The sequence below is a fragment of the Bubalus kerabau genome, chromosome 5, assembly GCF_029407905.1.
Source record: "Bubalus kerabau isolate K-KA32 ecotype Philippines breed swamp buffalo chromosome 5, PCC_UOA_SB_1v2, whole genome shotgun sequence".
NCBI lineage: Eukaryota > Metazoa > Chordata > Mammalia > Artiodactyla > Bovidae > Bubalus > Bubalus kerabau.
The window spans coordinates 64,706,617-64,728,859 of record NC_073628.1 but is presented as its reverse complement, the minus strand read 5'-3'; the positions used below and the strand labels follow the sequence as shown (position 1 = coordinate 64,728,859).

Below are 22,243 nucleotides of genomic sequence, written 5' to 3'. Positions count from 1 at the left end.
ATTACCAAACCTGCTCCAATACTCAGACCTTGATATAAAATGCCACTCTCTTAAATTCAGTGTATTATTCTTTTATTATTCATTCAGTTACCCACACTAGACCTATTTTCCATCCTAATAAGTTTTTATCCCTCTGTACTTAAGAGTTCCCAGTGCTTTTTTCTTATTCTATCTATAAGTAAGCTGATGATTCCCAAAACTGTATCTGAAGCCAATATCTTTTTTTTTTTTTTTTTAAAGTGTGTACTTTCTTACTTGTATTTCTGGTAGACACAACAAACTCAAGGCATTTTGTATTGAATGTATGATCCTTTCCTTCAACTCACTTCTCCAGAGTTCTCAATCTCAATAATGATACTACTAACTAAACAATAACTTAAACAAGAATTTAGACTTTTATCTTTGATTCTTCCTGATCACTCATTCCTCATATGATATTGTCAAATGTTCCCAAATTCATCTTTCAAATATTTCTCAATCCTACCCTCACCCTCCCGGGGCTTTCCAGGTGGTGCTAGTGGTAAAGAATGTGTCTGCCAATGCAGGAGCCATAAGAGATGTGAGCTTGATCCCTGAGCCAGGAAGATCCCCTGGAGGAGGGCAGGGCAACCCACTCCAGTATTCTTGCCTGAAAAATCCCATGGACAGAGGAGCCTGGTGGGCTATGGTGCACAGGGTTGCAAAGAGTCAGAAACAACTGAAGTGACTGAGCAGGTACCCTCACTCTCCTAAGGGAATACCCTAAGGCTTCCATCATGTCTTGGCTAAAAAGCTCTGACAATGTTTTAAATATTCTTTCCACAGCCTTGAGACACTTCCAATCTATTCTGTATACTGAAGACAGAGTGATATATCTGAAATACACATTTAAGCAAGCAAATTCCTGATACATCTTGGATAATGGTAGTAAAATTGGTGAGGACAACCTAAATGTTCAAAAACTAAAAAGCGGTTAAAAACATTTGGTTGCATCTTTTATTTGCAGGTATATAACATAGTCGGTATAACAATTGGAGTAATAGGTGCTACTAGCCAAGAAAAAATGCAATGAGATGAACAAAATTTGTCTGCTAACTTAATATATGTAATTGAATTATGTCCATCTATATGTACACACATATAAAAATCTCAATTTTACAAAATGTATATGTGTGTACACATAGATGGATATATATAATTCAGTCATATATTTTAAATTAACATGAAATTTCAGTTAACGTTGCAATTGTGTTTCATTTTACTGTAATATATATGTCCTTTTGGGGGGATATTTTCAAATGTGGTATACTCATTAATACATAGTATTGTAAACATAAATATTGATAAAATAATAAAAGCTCATTTTCTACTTCCTGGTACATTTTATTTATGTAAGTTTATAGACAGGGCTTGGCCATAGTGGAGTACAAAGAAGGTTATGTGAAAACTCAGATGGACCTGAGCTCAACAGCAAGCTCTGCCAATTAAACAATAACCTTGGGCACTTCTGTCAACCTCTCTAAGGCTTTGTTTTCCTTATCCTTAAAGTAAACAAAATAATACACATCATTGTGTTAATTGTGGGGATAAAGTCAAATAATTTAAAGGCTAAAGTAGCATACAGTAAGTCCTCAATAAGAGTGAATTCTATTCTTAATTTATACTGAGACAGTTGTCATTTTTGTGGAGCCACAACATACTTCTGCTTCATCACGGTGGGCTGCCTTTCTCTGCAGCGGCACCCACTTGGGTTACACAGGAGGACCTGGTATGTTCATGGCGCTTCTCACAGACATGATGGAGTTACTACTCTTATATCTGGCCTGAGATATGTAAAAGAAAATAAGCTCTCTGAGTTTATTGCATGTTATTCTCTCCCATTTCAATTTATGTTTTCAAAAAATGGAATGTTTTACCAAGACAAAACAGTAGGAAGAAGCAAAGCAAAATAACTTTTGGGTAACATGGAATAACATAAACATCAACTGCATCACAAACTTAAACAGATGTTCAGTAATGATCGAAAAAATTATCTTTGTGAAATTTAATTAAAATATATTTAAAAATAACATCAGTTAAAGAGAGGCTTCGGTGACCATGATGGTTATTCCAATTAATACCAATGACATAAGAAAAAAGATAAATCAGTTATCTTTACTCTCAGTTTTCAAATAATTTTAGGCATGCACTCAACCAATAGTAATGATATATTAATTTTCTATACAGTATAACATAAGAGAAACTATGATTTTATTAATTTAAAAATAGCAACCATTGTTTCACTTTTTAAAACTTTCATTGACTGAGCTTGATTTTTTCTCCCCTAGTTGTTATAGTTCAATTCAGTTCAGTCACTCAGTTGTGTCTGACTCTTTGAGACCCCCGTGGACTGCAGCATGCCAGGCTTCTGTGTCCATCACCAACCCCAGGAGCTTGTTCAAACTCATGTCCATGAAGTCAGTGATGTCATCCAACCATCTTATCCTCTGTCATCCCTTTCTGTTCCTGCCTTCAATCTTTCCCAGCACCAGGGTCTTTTCCAATGAATCAGTTCTTTGCATCAGGTGGCCAAAGTATTGGAGCTTCAGTTTCATCATCAGTCCTTCCCATGAATATCCAGGGTTGATTTCCTTTAGGGTTGACTGGTTTGATCTCCTTGCAGTCCAAGGGAGACCCAAGAGTCTTCCAGCACCAAAGGTCAAAGGCATCAGTTCTTCAGTGCTCAGCTTTTTTTTATTGTCCAGCTCTCATATATGTGCATGACTACTGGAAAAACCATAGCTTTGACTGTATGGACTTTTGAGGCAAAGAAATGTCTTTGCTTTTTAATATGAAGTCTAGGATTTTCATTGCTTCTCTTGCAAGAAGAAAGTGTCTGCTAATTTTGTGGCTACAGTCATCATCTGCAGTGATTTTGGAGTCTAAGGAAATAAGGTCTGTCACTGTTTCCATTGTTTCCCCATCTATTTGCCATGAAGTGATATAACCTGGTGCTATAATCTTAGTTTTTTGAATATTGAGTTTTAAGTCCACTTTTTCACTCTCTTCTTTCACTTTCATCAATAGGCTCTCTAGTTCCTCTTTGCTTTCTGTCTTAAGGGTGGTGTAATATGCATATCTGAGGTTATTATTTCTCCTGACAATCTTGATTCCAGCTTGTGTTCATCCAGCCTGGCATTTCGCATGTCTCTGCATATAAGTTAAATAAGCAGCATGACAGTATACAGCCTCCCTGTATGTATGTATGTATGTATGTATGTATATATATATATATATATATATATATATGTATACACCACATCTTCTTTATCCATTCATCTGTCAGTGGACGTTTAGGTTGATTCTATTTCCTGGCTGTTGTGAACAGTGCTGCAGTGAACATTGGGGTGCATGCATAACATCCCTTATATGTGGAATCTAAAAAGAAATGCTACAAATCAACTTATTTACAAAACAGAAACAGACTCATAGACTTAGGGAATGAACATATGGTTGCCTGTTGAAGGATGGGGGAAAGGTATACTTTGGGAGTTTGGAATGGACATGTATACACTGCTATATTTAAATGGATAACTGACAGGTCATACTATATAGCACAGGGGACTCTGTTCAATGTTATGTTGTAGCCTGGATGGGAGAGGAATTTAGGGGGAACAGATACATGTATAATGTGCCTAAGTCCCTTTGCTGTCCACTTGAAACTGTCATAACATTTTTAATCATCTATACTCTGATATAAAATAAGTTTTTCTTTTTTTTAAAGAACGAATAAGTGAGAATAAAGAATGGATAGTCATTTACTGGGCTTCCCAGGTGGCGAGAGTGGTAAAGAACCCACCTGCCAATGCAGGTAGACATAAGAGACCCGAGTTCCATTTCTGGGTCTGGAAAATCCTCTGGAGGAGGGCTCAACAACCCACTCCAGTATTCTTGCCTGGAGAATTCATGGACAGAGGAGCCTGGTGGTCTATGGTCCATAGGGTCGCAGAGAGTCAGATGTGACTGAAATAACTTAGCACTCACAGCACGTACTTACTGATGGGGCAAAGGTGGACAAATAAATATTTTAACCAAGAAACAGTATATAAAAAGTGAAAAAAAAAGTCCAACAGTTTGACACTATAAAAATTTCTCCAAATAAGAGTAGAGGCAAATGAGGTTCATCTAAGCTTCCTTCATTTTAGAACCAGGAAGACTGTGATAAAAGTACGATTATACATATTTTCTAATTAAATTGTTGGCCTTTAGTCCTTGCCTATGGCTTACCTACATACTTGTGCTGTCTTGCTAATTTGAGGAAAAATAGTTAAGCAGGTATTTTATAAGCTTCTTATCAAGAAAAACAAAAAAGTCAACAGCTTCCTTCTGGGTATGTTACATGTGAGAAGACAGTAAATGAAGAGCTATATTCTACATTCAAAGATATTTATTTGAGGTTTACTAGTCTTTAAGAATTAAAACATCATTTAACTTTTAAAAATACTCAAGATAAATTAATTCATAATAAAGGTCATTAACTACAATTGGGATATTTTCATTAACGTTTTAAAGTATTTGCTGGAATAGTTAACAAAACTGAAAAAACAGCTTAATGAGCTGTTTACCATTACACTTTACCAAAGGCCAATTTACTAAACATACTTTTAAAATTTCATATTTACATTCAGTTCAGTTAACTCAGTCGTGTCCAACTCTTTGCAACCCCATGAATAGCAGCACGCCAGGCCTCCCTATCCATCACCAACTCCCGGAGTTCACCCAAACTCACGTGCATCAAGTCAGTGATGCCATCCAGCTATCTCATCCTCTGCCATCCCCTTCTCCTTCTGACTTCAATCCCTCCCAGCATCAGGGTCTTTTCCAATGAGTCAACTCTTCACATGACGAGGCCAAAGTATTAGAGTTTCAGCCTCAGCATCAGTACTTCTAATGAAAACCCAGGACTGGTCTCCTTTAGGATGGACTGGTTGGATCTCCTTGCAATCCAAGGGACTCTCAAGAGTCTTTTCCAATACCACAGTTCAAAAGCATCAATTCTTCAGTGCTCAGCTTTCTTCACAGTCCAACTCTCACATCCATACATGACCACTGGAAAAGCCATAGCCTTGTACACAGTCTATAATTGTAGTGATTTAATGACTACTAATAGGAATAGGAAAAGGAGTATGTCAAGGCTATATATTGTCGCCCTGGTTATTTAACTTATATGCAGAGTACATCACGGGAAACGCTGGGCTGGAAGACCCACAAGCTGGAATCAAGTTTGCCAGGAGAAATATCAATAACCTCAGATATGCAGATGACACCACCTTTATGGCAGAAAGTGAAGAGGAACTAAAAAGCCTCTTGATGAAAGTAAAAGAGGAGTGAAAAAGTTGTCTTAAAACTTAACATTCAGAAAATTAAGATCATGGCATCTGGTCCCATCACTTCATTGCAAATAGATGGGGAAACAGTGTCAGGCTTTATTTTTCTGGGCTCCAAAATCACTGCCGATGGTGACTGCAGCCATGAAATTAAAAGACACTTAGTCCTTGGAAGGTAAGTTATGACCAACCTAGATAGCATATTCAAAAGCAGAGACATTACTTTGCCAACAAAGGTCCATCTAGTCAAGGCTATGGTTTTTCCAGTGTTCATGTATGGATGTGAGAGTTGGACTGTGAAGAAAGCTGAATGCCGAAGAATTGATGCTTTTGAAATGTGGTGTTGGAGAAGACTCTTGAGAGTCCCTTGGACTGCAAAGAGATCCAACCAGTCCATTCTTAAGGAGATCAGTTCTGGGTGTTCTTTGGAGGGAATGATGCTAAAGCTGAAACTCCAGTACTTTGGCCACCTCATGCGAAGAGTTGACTCATTGGAAAAGACTCTGATGCTGGGAGGGATTGGGGGCTGGAGGAGAAGGGGACGACAGGGTGAGATGGCCAGATGGCATCACCGACTCGATGGACTTGAGTTTGAGTGAACTCCGGGAGTTGGTGATGGACAGGGAGGCCTGGTGTGCTGCGATTCATGGGACTGCAAAGAGTCGGACACGACTGAGTGACTGAACTGAAATGAACTTAACTGAGCAGCAGAAAAGAACTGAAGACTTTGTAAACATAAAACATAAAATAATAACCCAATGAATCATTCAATCAGAAAAGAATCTACTATCCACTTTTTTTTTTCTTTGACAAACGATACAACTAGAAGAGGTGGATAGTACATATCAGCAAAGTGAAATTTAAACAGTTGTTTACTAAATTTGGTCACATTAGTTATTGCTGTTATAAGCTCTGCTTAAAATAACTGTGTGTCCTTGTTTTCTTCTCTTTCTCTTTTCTTTAAAGAACAATATATTTACTAGTAAGTAAAGTCGTTCTAATTCTTGTTCTGCCACTACTAGTTATGAGAAGCTGAGCTATTACTAATGTTGGTTTGAGGGAAAATGCCATAGGGTATGAAAAATGTCACAGAGCTTAAGTACTGAATAAATATTCTTCCTCCCTTATGCTAGCATCCTCCCCTCTTTTTTTCCCTCTCAAATTCTCTTTTCCTCAAGATACTCCTCATAGATAGAAACAAAATTCAATCATTAATCTACTATTATTACCTCCTGGTATGACTTGGTTTTCAATGAACATGCCTTGATTGAGTGATATAGTAGGTATTATGATGATAACAACTAAAAGTCAGTACTAATATTTCCAGGTACTGGTCTACATATTTTCTTATATTAATATGTTTAGTGTTTTTAGTAACTTCTTAAGTGGGTGTAATTGTTATTTCCAGAAGGTAGATAGGAAAACTGAGACATAGCACATTGTGTCATTTCTTTTTTCACATACAGTCTTTAAGTGGCAGAACCAGAATTTAAATACATGAAATTCAGCTCTGTAGTCTATGATTTGAGTGCTGCATTCACTCAAGGGAGAGGACCAATCTTATCTGCAGCAGAAATTTTTATTCTCAAGAGAGGGAGATATTTTCAGTACCTCTGAAAAAGCAATCCTGACACATTTATTTAACCATGAAGGCCATCACTGTTTATTCTTATAAGACAATTCTTTCCTGTGTCATTTCATTATCATTGCTATAAAGTTCTACATAATTGCCCAGAATTATTATTTAGCTTTCATAGGGATATGATTTCTCCAACAACTCAGAATATGTCCAAAGATGGTTTTGCTATAAGTTAAAATATAACACCTGTTGGATCATTAAAAAAAAAAAAAAAAAAGGCAAGGGAATTCCAGAAAAACATCTGCTTCATTGACTACACTAAAGCCTTTAACTGTGTGGATCACAACAAACTGTAGAAAATTCTTAAAGAAATGGGAATACCAGACCACCTTACCTGCCTCCTGAGAAACCTGTGTACAGGTCAAGAGGTAATAGTTAGAACTGGACATGAAACAACTGCTGCTGCTAAGTCACTTCAGTCGTGTCTGACTCTGTGCGACCCCATAGACAGCAGACCACCAGGCTCCCCCATCCCTGGGATTCTCCAGGCAGGAACACTGGAGTGGGTTGCCATTTTCTTCTCCAATGCATGAAAGTGAAAGTGAAGTTGCTCAGTCGTGTCCAACTCTTAGCAACCCCACGGACTGCAGCCCACCAGGCTCCTCCATCCATGGGATTTTCCAGGCAAGAGTACTGGAGTGGGATGCCATTTCTTTCTCTGACATGGAACAACAGAATGGTTCAAACTTGGAAAAGGAGTACATCAAAGTTGTATATTGTCATCCTGCTTATTTAACTGTATATTGTCATCCTGCTTATTTAACTTATATGCAGATTATGTCATGCAGAATGTCAGGCTGGATGAATCACAAGCTGGAACCAAGATTGCACAGAGAAATATTAATAACCTCATATAGGCAGATAACACCACCCTAATGGCAGTAAACACAGAGGAACTAAAGAGCCTCTTGATGAAGGTGAAAGAAGAGAGTGAAACAAACAAACAAAAATGGCTTAAAGGGCAGCATTCAAAAAGTGAAGATCATGGCATCCAGTCCCATCACTTAATGGCAGATGGATGGGGAAACAATGGAAACAGTGACAGACTTTATTTTCTTGAACTCCAAAATCACTGTGGATGGTGACTGAAGCCATGAAATTAAAAGAGACTTGCTCCTTGTAAAAATAGCTATGAAAAATCTAGACAGCATATTAAAAACAAGAGATATCACTGTGCTGACAAAGGTCTGTATTGTCAAAGCTGTAGTTTTTCCAGTGGTTATGTATGGATGTGAGAGTTGGACCATAAAGAAGGCTAAGAACTGAAGAACTGATACTTTTCAACCGTGGTGTTGAATACTCTTGAGAGTCCCTTAGACTGCAAGGAGATCAAACTAGTCCATCCTAAAGGAAATCAACCCTGGTTATTCATTGGAAGGACTGATGCTGAAGCTGAAGCTCCAATGCTTTGGCCACCTGATACTAAGAGCTGACTTACTGAAAAAGACCCTGATGCTGGGAAAGATTGAGGGCCGGAGGAAAAGGAGGCAACAGAGGGTGAGACGGTTGTATGATGTCATCTACTCAATGGACATGAGGTTGAGCCAACTCTGGGAGATAGTGAAGGACAGGGAAGCCTAGTGTGCTGCAGTTCATGGGGTCACAAAGAGTCAGACATGACTGAACAACTAACACCCACAGAGTACATTTAAGATATTGTCATTACATCCTCCTGCCAACACAGAAGATACAAGAGACATGAGTTAGATCCCTGGCTTGGGAATATCCCCTGAAGAAGGAAATGGCAACCCACTCCAGTTCTTTGCCTGTGAAGTCCCACGGACAGAAGAGTGTGGCAGGTTCTAGTCTGCTTGCAAAGAGTCCAACATGACTGAGCACACACACACATACACACACGCACATACATAATATTTATTTTTCTGGGCAAAGGCAATGTTGAATGGGGGTCTCCATTTTACTGTTCCTTATAAAAATGAAAATGTAGTCCTTTTTTGGAGTCAGGAGTAATTTCCTAAGTGCTTTACTTTTGTCTTGCTTAGAAACATGAAAGATATGCTAATATAGTGAATGGGTACCAACAAATTTTTTACAGACAAAAATGGGAAGAAAATTTGGAGAAGGATTTTTTTTCTAAGCTTGAATTCTGGGTTGATAGATCTTGAATTGTGAGGCCATCACAGAGATTTCAGCCTTAACATGGTCACTTAAGTCCCTCCTTGTACCACAATGCCACAGGCAACAAACATGCTCTAGTCAAGATACGAACTCCCATGTCCAGTGAAAATCTGTCTGCCCATACAATTTTTCTTCTCATGCTCAGCCAAGTCCCAGAGGTTAATTTTCCTCAGGTATGGCATAGCATTCAGGTGCCACTGCCTCCTAAACCATAATTTCCAACACGTGTCTTATGACAGACCACATTCAAGTGTCTGGATGCAGTTCCAGATCTGGCTAGGAGAGTGAAGTGCTAATATGGAGAGGAAACCTGTTTAAATACACTAACTTTATGTATTCAGAACCAAGAATTGGCACCATAGCCAATGAGTACAAAAACATAGATTCACATTCCAGATAAACAGCAATAGTTTGTCCAAATCAGGGGAAAGAGCAACAACAACAACAAAAAAACAAACATGACTGGGTAGATGATTCAGCCAAAGCCTAGGCAGCAATGGCTATGAAATGCGTTAGGCTGAGGACCAATGGCAGTAACAGTGTGAAGAACTAATACTGAATTGGCCAAAAATTTTGTAACATCTTATTGGAAAACCCAACATATTAAAGGAAAATCCCAAATAAACTTTTTGGGCAACCTAGTAAAAGTTGGCAGGAACTCAGTCCTATGAAGAAAGAGGCACAGAGATACAGGGAGGAAAGATGAAATCTAGGGTGAATAGGGAGTAGTGGAGAGCTTGGTGATCAGTAATGAAGTGAAATAGTAAGAGAGATTGATTCCCCCTGGACTTGTTTTCTGGGCAAGTGTGCAGATGCCCTGCATACTCTAGATTAACCTTTGGGTTGAGTTTTCAGCATCATAATGGCCAAGTTGAGGAGGGCAAAGTAAATTCGAAGAAAGGGACTAAAACTAAAAACCCCTTTTTGTTTGGATTGAGATGGTCCTTCTTCTTCCTAGAAGGGAGGATTTATATTTCAGAATAAAACTCTGAAGTTACTGTCAGCCCACTTTCACACTGCTTCACCAAAAACTGAGTTAGCAAGAAACTGTCCTTTCAGTTTTAGAGAGCTGTACTGTATCTGTAAGCATGGAAAGAACAATAAGCTCATTTTACACTAACTGGGTGGGTGGTTTTTCTATGTTTCTCTGTGCTCAGAATCTGAAATTCTACCTCCTTCTTATCCAGCAGTGGACCCAGGTGAAAAATATCCACATCCTGCTGATATTCATGAATAATGACAAGCGCAGAGAGAGGTCCCTAAACTAGAAAGAGTTGGAAAGTAGGACAGACAAAATAATGGAAAAAATTAAAGGGACATAGAAAAAAAGAAAGGTAGGCATATGAAAGAGAATAAAGACATCCCTGGAGAAGGACAAAAAAAGCTTTCATGTGAAAACACCTAGAAAAGATCATGTCTCAATATTCAGGCAAAAGAATGTGCCAGCCAGGCTGTGAGCATCAGAGGTAAATTACATGATATTACTCCTATCCCTGACCACCTGTTCTGGCACACCCCTAGCATCAGCAGGCTAGAGAAATCCCTTAACAGTGGCCACAAGATGACAAAAATTTGCAGGTTTCAGTTATTTGAGCTATAAACTTATATAATTATTTCTCTGATTATTTTTCTCGGTTAAAGCATTTCCCCTTTTGGCTCTTATAATCCTTTGCTTAGCTTTGTCATTTATTTGTCATGACTCATAATAAAGATAATACTTTGAAAAATCATTTACTTTTCTATTTTATGTTCTCATGTTCAGGGTTATTCTTTAATCTGCCAGAGTCATCCATTTGCTACAGAAATAAATAGAATTTGTAGGAGGAATTCAATGAGAAATAAGGAATAAATATGTTTACATTTTGATATCTAGATTACATTCAACAGTAGTCTTGAAAATCAAGCTTTTTCAGAAGATTTTCTTAGTCGATTCATTTTCCATTGACAAAGAACATTTTTTATTGATTAAATCATAGAAATTTAGTAAACTCAAGCTGCAGAAATAAGGATTTGGGGACTTCCCTGGCAGTTCAAAGGTTAAGACTTCACCTGCCGAAGCGGGGCATGTGAGTTCTGTCCCTGGTCAGGGAACTAAAATCCCACTTGCCTCACAGCCAAAAAACCATAACATAAAACAGAAGCAGTATTGTAACAAATGCAGCAAATATTTTAAAACAATGCTTTAAAAAAAAGAAGTAAAGCTTTGAAATATTGAAGTTCCCCAATGAGTGAAGGGAATAAAAGGGGAAAAAAAGTGAAGGGAATAAAAAAAAAAAAATGATTCTAAGTCCCAGAAGACTGGGGAAGGAAGGGGGGTCAAACCAGTGAAACAGTGCTTATCTCCTGGACACAGAGATGGGTTCAAAGGCTGAAGAGGATGGTCAGAGGGGCGGGGCTTTAGTCTGCTTTTCTCATGGAAGCTTGGGAAGAGACAGTTGTGCAAAGGCTTTATTCCCAGGTGAGGATTGGTAGCACAGCAGTTGTAGCAGCTAGAATGTGGCATCTGGTGTGTGAGTCTGATTCAGTGCTCCTGATGCACCACAACCCTCATGGCAAAACAAAACAAAACAAAACAGATTTAGGAGGTTGTTTATGTCATTGAGGTCATGAAAATGTGTGTCTCTTATTTCTTGCTTTTGAGAGCTAAATTGAAGTGCATCCCCAACACTCTTTATTTGCCACTGACTTTTTACCTAGTCCAAATGTTCAGAGGCTTCTCCAGGCCAGAGAACTGAGCCTGAAAAGTGGTAATAAGGCAGGCCCACTTCTGTGAGGTATCAGGTATTTCTAACAGGCAACTTTGGCTCAGGGCCCCCTGTGGCCACAACCCAGATATTCTTAGAAGGAAATTGTGATATAAGACTCTTGCATGCAATCCTCCCCACTTTTTCCTCTCCTTCTCTGTGGGCAGACTTGTATGATAAACTAAAAGGTCTCTGTGCTCCCCCTGCAAAGGACAGATGGTTCCATCTGCAGCCCCATTCCACAAAGGAAGCACAGTGCCTGGTAGTCTGCCTTGGGTTTAAGAGACAATGCATTCTGTATTGGAAATTAGGCCACATTTGAGTGTCTCAGAGCAAGAAAGGGCTATGTAGCCAATGTGGATTTTGAGGAAAATAACCCTGTTGCTTACTCCTTGGAAGGAAAGTTATGACCAACCTAGATAGCATATTCAAAAGCAGAGACATTACTTTGCCAACAAAGGTTCGTCTAGTCAAGGCTATGGTTTTTCCCGTGGTCATGTATGGATGTGAGAGTTGGACTGTGAAGAAGGATGAGTGCCGAAGAATTGATGCTTCTGAAGTGTGGTGTTGGAGAAGACTCTTGAGAGTCCCTTGGACTGCAAGGAGATCCAACCAGTCCATTCTGAAGGAGATCAGCCCTGGGATTTCTTTGGAAGGAATGATGCTAAAGCTGAAACTCCAGTACTTTGGCCACCTCATGCGAAGAGTTGACTCATTGGAAAAGACACTGATGCTGGGAGGGATTGGGGGCAGGATGAGAAGGGGACGACAGAGGATGAGATGGCTCAATGGCATCACTGACTTGATGGACATGAGTTTGGGTAGGCTCCGGGAGTTGGTGATGGACAGGGAGGCCTGGCGTGCTGCGATTCATGGGGTCACAAAGAGTCGGACACGACTGAGCGACTGAACTGAACTGAACTGAACCCTGTTGCTGCTGCTGCTAAGTCACTTCAGTCGTGTCCAACTCTGTGCGACCCCATAGACGGCAGCCCACCAGGCTCCCCCGTCCCTGGGATTCTCCAGGCAAGAACACCGGAATGGGTTGCCATTTCTTTCTCCAATGCATGGAAGTGAAAAGGGAAAGTGAAGTCGCTCAGTCATGTCTGACTCTTAGCGACCCCATGGACTGCAGCCCATCAGGCTCCTCCATCCATGGGATTTTTCCAGGCAAGAGTACTGGAGTGGGGTGCCATTGCCTTCTCCAGTAACCCTGTTACGTGGCCATAAAAGCCAGTGAAATCTATGGTGTCAGAAATATCAGTGGTAGGAAGCAATGCAATGAGGAACTCACCACGAATCCCAGAGGGAGGAGTAGAATGTATGCCCCTGAGATTCCAGAGGGAGGCTAAGAATTAAACCCCTTGCAACCCTCAGCTTCAGTCTTGTTACTGGTTCCTGAAGAGACAGAATAGTTAGCACCAAATGACCGTGCACCTGGAACTGCACACTATGACTTCGGGTCTGTCAGTCATGAAATTAGACAGGCCTATCCTGGGGCTTCCCTGGTGGCTCAGATGGTACAGAATCTGCCTGCAATGTGGGAGACCTGGGTTTGATCCCTGGATCCAGAAAATTCCCTAGCGAAGGCAATGCAACCCAGTCCAGTATTCTTGCCTGGAGAGTTCCATGGACAGAGGAGCCTGGTGGGCTATAGTCCTTGGGATGGCAGAGTCAGACAGGAATGAGCAGCTAACACACACACACACATATCCATACTCCATCACAAGAGAGTCCACCATCAAGTTTGACCAGTACCAGAGGCACAAGGAAGCCACAGAAGCACAAGGTAGCCTAGACTGCTATATCACCCACCTCAGTGGCCCCAAGGCCTCTCCCTTGACCCATACCCATGACCACATGGGGAGGTCTCTTTTTAACAGGTAAAGGAGGGATGAAAAGCCTAATTTGGACTTATGGATGAATTGGCTCTGGAAATGTTGGTAATGAGCTATTTTTACATCACAGCCACATTCAGTAGTGACCTCAAAAGATAGTAATGAGGACAAATCTTCTCCATGGATGGAGGTAGGGGTAAGGGTATCATCTACTTTGTATGGGAAGAGAAGTGGTCTGTGACGAGAATACATATTTATTTTTGGATAGGTAGTGAAATGGTCAATAAAAAGGTCACACATGAGGTGTGGAGCCACAGCCTGAAGATCAACATGAGAGTGGACACAAACTCTGGAGCATTTCACATTTTAACACCAATGAGAAGGCACTCACCAGGAAAGAGACATTGAACAACTAAATATGAAAATGCCTTCTCTACTTGACATTAGCCAGCTTTTGTCACTGGCCATAATGAAATGGCTAAAATGGTGCAAGAATAAACTGATTGTGAGATCAGGAAGACTTAACACAGCCAAGAGGAGCACACTTTTCCCTCAATATCAAAGAGAGATTTGAAAGCAGAAGAGGGATAAAATTTGGAATTAAATATTGCATTGAGTTTAGTTGTCCTGCTTCTGTCCCATCCTAGCCCACCAGCCTTTTATTCTGGGAGTTGGGGTTTGTAATAGGCTGATTGTAGCAATTAGAGAAAATGATAAGTTGCATTTCCTCTTATAGCTATACACTGAGTTTATGTGTCAGCTTTCTGCACATGGATTCCAGATATTGCAGATGTGTATATATATAATATGATTTGCACAATTCCTGTGACACTGCTTTATACTATTCTCATTCATTAATTGCTGTAAATGTTCAGTTCCTGACTTGATTTTTTTCAAGATACTCCATAATCTTGCCCTACCATACTATTATCTATTTTTTCTTCAAATATCCTATGTCAGTTTTCACATATACCTAGAAAAGTCTAGGTAGACTTAGCTCTGCCTAGATTGGTCTCTTCAAGGTCTTGTGGAGGCAGTAATCATATATTATACAGCAATAACTGTTGAATTTATAGCCTAAATGCTTGGGTTATGATGCCTGCATATGAACACTGTGACCTGGGGCAATTAGGGAGGATTACTGAGATTCAGACTCTTCTGAAAAATGGAAATTTTAATACTTTCTTTTCAGATATTGAATTTTTACAAAGATCAAAATTAAACAAGGTAAAGGATAGGCAAGCACACTGTAAGGTGGGAGAATGCTAAGCAAATGTAATTAATTACTGTCATTAAACATCCTTTTCTAGTTTTTTTTTGCAAGCTTTGGTGCTCAATCTATATGTCAGTGGCCAAGTTTCACATCATTCCTGAAGAAGGCACTTTTCTTCAAGACTTTTTAGAAACACCTGGAGAGTTTTGAAAGTGCATAGTGATGTCTTGTCTCCCAAAAATCAATTACATGAGAAACTTGAGTGTTGTGCCTGAGCACATATCCCCCCATGACCATAATGTACAGGCAGTATTGATCTGCAGGTGTGATCTCTCTTCTAGGATCTCTTGATAACTTATCTGAAATGCAGATTCTCTGGCTCTAACCCTGGGGATTGGAGACTCAGCTGGAGGGAGGTTAGGTGTGGAACAAATGCCCAGTAATCTCTATTTTAACAAATGAGTCTCATGCACATTAAGATTTGAAAGCCACTACTTTTAGTAGGAACATATAGCTTTTTTCTACATCTAGTTTTGTATTCTACATTTTAAACTGTGGCTGAAATATGGAGGATTTTAATATGAAGTTTTGTGAATTTTATAAAACAAGATTTTTTTTTCCTCTTCAATATTGGTCATCTGTCTTCTCTGAACTTTCCTGAGGCCATCCTAAAATTATAGACACATTTTACTGTCTCTTATTCTCTCTTAAAATCATCTAGGACTAGCTATTATTTATAAAAAAGACAAGTGTTAATAGTAACTATAAACAGAGTAGGGAGAAGCCCTCTATAGTTATATATTTAGTCAAAAACAAAATATCTCAAAAAATATATTCATATATACTTTCACCTTGTTGATATACCTTCTTGATGAAGGAGAAACAGAAGAGTGAAAATGCTGACTTAAAACTTAACATTCAAAAAACTAAGATCATGGCATCTGGTCCTATCACTTCATGGCAAATAGAAAGGAAAAAGTAGAAGCCATGACAGGTTTTATGTTCTTGAGCTCAGAAATCACTGCTGATGGTGACTGAAGCCATGAAATTAAAAGATGCTTGGAAGAAAAGCTATGACAAATCTAGACAGTATATTAAAAAGCAGAGATCTCACTTTGCCAACAAATGTTCATAGAGTCAAAGCTATGGTTTTTCCAGTAGTCATGTGTGGATGTAAGAGTTGGATCATAAAGAAGGGTGAGCACCTTAGAATTGATGCATTTGAATTATGGTGTAGGAGAAGACTCTTGAGAGTCCCTTGGACAGCACGGAGATCAACCAGTGAATCCTAAAGGAAATCAGTCCTGAATATTCACTGGAAGGACTAATGCTGAAGCTAAAACTCCAATACTTTGACCACATAATGCAAAGTGCCAACTCTTTGGAAAAGACTGATGCTGGAAAAGATTGAAGGTAAAAGAAGAAGATGGCAGCAGAGGATGAGATGGTTAGATAGCATCACTGACTCATTGGATATGATTTTGAGGAAACTCCAGGAGACAGTGAAAAGACAGGGAAGCTTGATGTGCTGCAATTAATGGGGCTGCAAAGAGTCAGACATGACTTAGTGACTGAACAATAGCAACAATATGCCTTTAAGTGTTTGCCTGTACAATTTGTATTTATTTTAGTGCAAAAGAATAGCTTCTGGGTGACAATAACTTTTATTATTGTATTAAGTTATCTTTTATGTCAGTTAAATGGAAAACACCAATCCTATCAGTTGATCAAGAGATGAAATAACACTGGTCGAAATGACTCAAATTATTGACTTATAGTGAGTGCTTAATCAACATATATTCAAGACTCATGGAATATTTTTCCCAAGAGAAACAAGCAAGCTTTGAGTTAAGGGCTGAATTTACAATTCCAGAGATATAAGAGATATGGACTAATATTATTTTACTTCAGAATTTGACATCAAATACATATTTTAGAGAGCCAAGTTTAATTAAGAGAATTCCCTAGATGATATCAACAATATTAATATTCCACAGATTTTTGATTATATGAATACAAATTATGTTATTTGTGTGAAGAAATCAGAAAAATAAAATGTTAGTGAGTTGCTTAGCAGTGTAATGATTGGGCTAACATTGCTATCTGAGTATAATAAAGCTATAATTTATGTTTTTATAGGACATTAAGTGCTAATAATTAAAATTAATATTTGCATATGACTATATATAAATTTTAAATGTTCATCATCTGAAAGTCTCTATGTATCCGTTTTTCACTTTTCTCATTTAATTGGATAAATATAGGTTCGATTTTAGGTCAAGTTGTTACCCAGTAACAGAATTTGTTGGCTTTTATGTTTTAAGGAAAATTAAGGTTTAGACCATTGATACTAAAATATAGAGAATATTTTCATTGCCTGAAGCCTAGTGTTAATATAATCTATAACTTTCAATGACAGGATTAATGCTTTAAAATCTTAGATACCAGGGTATCTAAGCCTATCACTTGTATTTCCTTTTATCAGAAGAAATGAATAAAAATTGCAGTGTAAAACACCTGCTGTAAAATGTTTATATCAAATATAAAATATAGACTGCAATAAAATATACACTATGAAAGATTTAGTCATGTTTCTTTTATTTCTTGTTAAACAGCAGGAAAATATTTAGCGGTAAGAAGCAAAAGTTACACTGAGTAACAGGAAAATGGTCCTCACTTTTTATTTATTTGTTCTTGGCTGCATGGCTTGTGGGATCTTAGTTCCTGGACCAGGGATTGAACCCTGGTCCTCAACAGTGAAAGCTCCAAGTCTTAACCACTGGGTTGCCAAGGAATTCCCTATCCTTGTTTTTAAATTGTTTAGAAGTAGACCCAATCAAGAGTTTAAACTTCCCTTTGATTTTAATGAAGTTGCATCATTGTAGAAATACAGTTATATCAACCAGCTCTTCCTCACAGTTAGTTCCAATGAGTGATGCTATTTGTAGATTCTATGATGGAGGAAGCATTGGAGTGTGTAAGAGGAGGTACTTTGTGTCACAATCCCAGGAGGAACACTCAAGTTGTGATTGATACATTTTCAATTTGAAAGATCCAATTCTGTCCTTACTCCTTCCCTCCATCTCTCCCTTCTTTTTTTTCTTTCTTCCTTTCTCTCTCAATACCCGCCCCCCTCCATTTCACTCTTTCTTTCTTCCACAGTGTTTACTTAGTACGTAACATGAAGAGTGCCTTAGTCCTAATCAGAACAGATATCATGGAACTTCTTTACATGAGCCAAGAGGCTTTTGGGGCTTCCCAGGCGGTTCAGTGGTAAAGAATCCACCTGCTAATCCAAGAGACATAGGAGATGTGGGTTCAATCCCTGGGTTGGAAAGATCCCCTGGAGTGGGAAATTGCAACCCACTCCAGTATTATTGCCTGGGAAATCCCATTCATGGAGGAGCCTGGTGGGCTACAGTCCACGTGGTCAAAAAGAGTCAGACATTATTTAGCAACTGAGTATGCTCACAAGAGGCTTTACCTGCAGAAAGCAAACCACATAATCCCAGTATGTAAGATCTTCCAGGCATTGGTTTTCCTGCTATCCCACAGGATTTAATATCACATTATGCATCAAGTTACCTTAAACCATCATGCTAACTGCTTATATTTTAGAAGATACAGAGGCAAAAGTAGTTATAGCACTGTTTATCCATCTGCAGAAGGATATAATCCTCTTTAAAATTTTCTTTATTATTTTGGAAATGGTGTAAAATGAATCCCATAGCCTATATAAAACAAAAAGAAGTAAAATGCTAATTCCACAGATGCTAAGGCAATTTGTCCCTATTTCCAGACCCTACTTATGAGAATGATGTCATTATTTTATGATAGACATTTTAAAGCACCTGTTGAATGTCAATCATTGTAACAGGCAGTGGAAAGAGAGAGATAAAGAAAGCCAGCTTTTTCTAATTAAGGACTTTCCAGCATAGTAGAAGAGACAAACTGCAGAGAACAGATAATTTCCAAAGTCTGCCAAGGAGAGATATTATAATGGTGTGTTTGGGTTGTATAGTCAGTAATAAGGGGAACTCAGTCCATCTCAGAGGTCCAGGAGAGGAATTATAGAGAAAATATTTGATTTGATTCTTTGAAGATAAATAGGGTTTTTTTCATTAAAGAAGCAAGATGGGAGAAATCCCTTCCTATCAGAGTACTAGGAAAATCATAGAGATGGGAAAGAGAATATTGCATGCAGGATATTCTGACCTATTCTGCATCACTTTCACTAAAATAGATAAGTGAGGGCAAAGAGAGAGTTGGATGTGGGTAAGTCACAGGGTACCTTGTGTCTTGGTGAGAGGTATCAGTATTACCACTTGAATTATGATTTCCTGGACATCTGTATGGAGCTTCATAATTTTCCCAAGATAGCCTCATATTCTTAAAATTGTAGAGTTCTAGATAGAATTATGATTTTTCAAGAGTTTCAAAAACTTGGGTTACATGATTCTTGAAGATGTAAACCAAAATACTTCATGAGTTCTTAGTCACTTATGAAATTATTCATAGGAAACTTGTGTTTGCCAATGTCTTAGTTCCTTTTCTATTACTTACTCATTTATCCAGCTTTTAAAACCAGTGTTCTTTGGTCCTTCCTCTCAAATTTGTTGTCTGTTTTTTTTTTTTTTTTTAATTTTGTGGAATTAAAAGATAGTAACAAAGTGTATTTTAAAGCTGGAAATTGTTTTTCTTTTTTCTAATTATAGGCTAAAAATTTTTCAAAATATAGATGTTTGTTAAAGTTTTTTATTAGATCATTTTACTTTTTTGTTTTCCACTAGAGAAAAATAGAGGAAGCGATTTCAATGGGTAGGGGAAAACAACAACAACAACAACAACAACAACTTAGAAATGTAAGAGGAAGTAATGCTCATCTTATGGGCTTCCCAGGTAGCTCAGTGAGAAAGAATCCATTTGCCAATGCAGGACAGGTGGGTTAGATCCCTGGGTCGGGAAGATCCCTGGAGGAGGAAATGGCAACCCAGTCCAGTATTCTTGACTGGGAAATCCCACGGACAGAGGAGCCTGGAGAGCTACAGTTCATGGGGTCGCAAAGAGTCAGACAGGACTTAGCGACTTAACAACCACCACCACAATGGCAAGTAGGGTGGATATTCATGTGTGAGGATCTCCTTCAAGGAAAGAGGTAAGATGTCAGTGCACATAGTCCTTGCTTGAGATCTCTTTTTCTGGAATCGCTTCTTGATCTTTTTGTATGTACTATCACAGAACTGATGTTTGCATTTTCTTCTTTACTTACCTTTCAATCTGTCTATTCACATATATGTCATAGAAAGAAAAGTGACTATGTTTTCTACATAACAATTTGAATTTATAGTCTGAAAGCAAAAAGTAGTAGTTTCCCCTTATCTGTCATTACATTATTTTTCATCATTGGAAATTTAATTAAATAATGTTTCTTCTTTCAAAGTCACTGTCACTGAATAGCTTACCTAACCTGAGTCTCAAAGGAATTTGGCAAAGCTGTATCTTTCTGTCTTTAAAATTGTATTCCTTTCTGTTTTCATCAGTCACTTATGACATAATAAATATTAAAAATGGCAGGTGATATATTTTAACTGCTACTGATAAAGTATTGTTTTGCTATAAACAAACAAGCTGTTTCTCTAGAGCTTAAATAGGAGTAAAAATTTGACACATTGTCTTCCCCCATCAAGCAGCTGTGGCAAGATGCCATTAGGGAGTTGTTAGATTTGCTAGAGGTTTCCATTATACAAGATATTAAATTAACTCTCATATGTGTTCGGGGGTGTATGGAAAGTTGTAATCTTATGAGGATGTTTAAACATACTGGCATTTTCATTCCTCTGAATATAAGAAGATGTAATTATTGACACTTGCCATAGGTTTTTACATGATGTGTTGACCAGCAGCAATTAACATGATTGTGAAGACATTAAACATACACAAATAATGTGATGTTTTTCAGGAAATGGATCTTAGTACAAGCATAAAGCACCTTGAATTATTCTGTACCAATAAATGAGTGGTGGGGTATAGGTTACAAATATCCATTGGAAGGACTGTTACTGAGGCTGAAGCTCCAATACTTTGGCCACCTGATTCAAAGTGCCAACTCATTGGAAAAGATCCAGACTGGGAAAGACTGAAGGCAATAGGAGAAGGGGGTGGCAGAAGAACAGCATCACTGACTCAATGGACATCAGATTTAACAAACTACGGGAGATAGTACAGGACAGAGGAGCTTGGTAAGCTACAGTCTATGGGGTTGCAAAGGGTTGGACACAACTTGATTACTGAACAACAACAACAACAAATAGGTTACAAAAACTACAAAAGTAGATGGTGTATGAGAACAGATGCTGTTGGAATGAGAGCAGACCAGCTGTAGTACCAGCCATAGTATGTACATGTGCCCTATAATATGTCCACATTTGACAGTGCTCACAAGCTGAGGGATTCACAAGACTTAGTCCCTAGCCTACTTTTCCCATGTAATAGGACTGTCTTTCTGCTTTTACTTTTGCTTCTGCGCTCCCATTAATCTAAGTTTCTTATATACTATACATACTGAGACTGGATAACTGCCACTCAGCAAATACTTAGTAATTTATAGGCTGTGTCATTGGTAGTTGAGTGCTACTTGTTCTATAGGAAATCTTTTGCTTATTTTTTCTGCCATATTTTTCCAGAATTTCAAATATTGCTATTAAAATCTAAGTTGATATGATGGAGCTACTTGTCCCCTTGGACAAGTAGCTTGGTGGATTTCTGAATAATTTTCTTCTTAAATATACCATAAAGATCACCTGGCTCTTTTGTATTCTGATTATTTTGTGAGAGAAAGCCTTGCCATTCTGAAGAGAAATCAGGAACTATATACTAATTTTTAGTTTAAAAGTAATTTTTGTAATAACTTATCTGGTACATAAATTTCATAAATGAGTAGGAATGAAAAGACTATCATTTCTGATTGAATATTCAAATATCCAGAGATGTTTAAATATAACTCTAGGACTTTGCTTTTCAGAATCATTTATTCACTATTTGAGTCATTCATTCATACTTAAAATAATGAGAACCAAATATTTGTCAATCTACTATAGCCTTTTGGGATATATCTGTAAAAAATTTCTGTAAAACTGTAAAATATAAATGCATAAAGATTTCTTACATTGAGGATTTTATATTTTAAAAGGAAATACCTGTGAAAATATATTAGGTAAATTATGTACTATTATAAAAGTGTATAAAGCTTATGGAAAAAAATGAAGTGAAGTTTGGGAATGTAAGTATCTGTGTTGTGTAGCAGAGATAAGAAGTAGAGCAAAGTCCTG

At 38.1% G+C, this 22,243-nt stretch overlaps 1 protein-coding gene across 13 annotated transcripts in view; it reads left to right on the top strand.

Annotated features, from left to right (window-relative positions):
* LOC129652815 (craniofacial development protein 2-like) overlaps positions 1-22,243 on the top strand; it is a 641,831-nt gene that overhangs the window by 308,696 nt on the left and 310,892 nt on the right. Inside the window, exon 4 of one of the 13 annotated variants that reach the window (XR_008714764.1) lies at positions 805-1,264. The exons of the other annotated variants lie outside the window; for them this stretch is intronic. The gene's annotated coding sequence lies outside the window, so the exon portion shown is untranslated. Of the gene's footprint in view, positions 1-804; positions 1,265-22,243 lie in introns of those variants that run through there. 13 annotated transcript variants of the gene reach the window in all.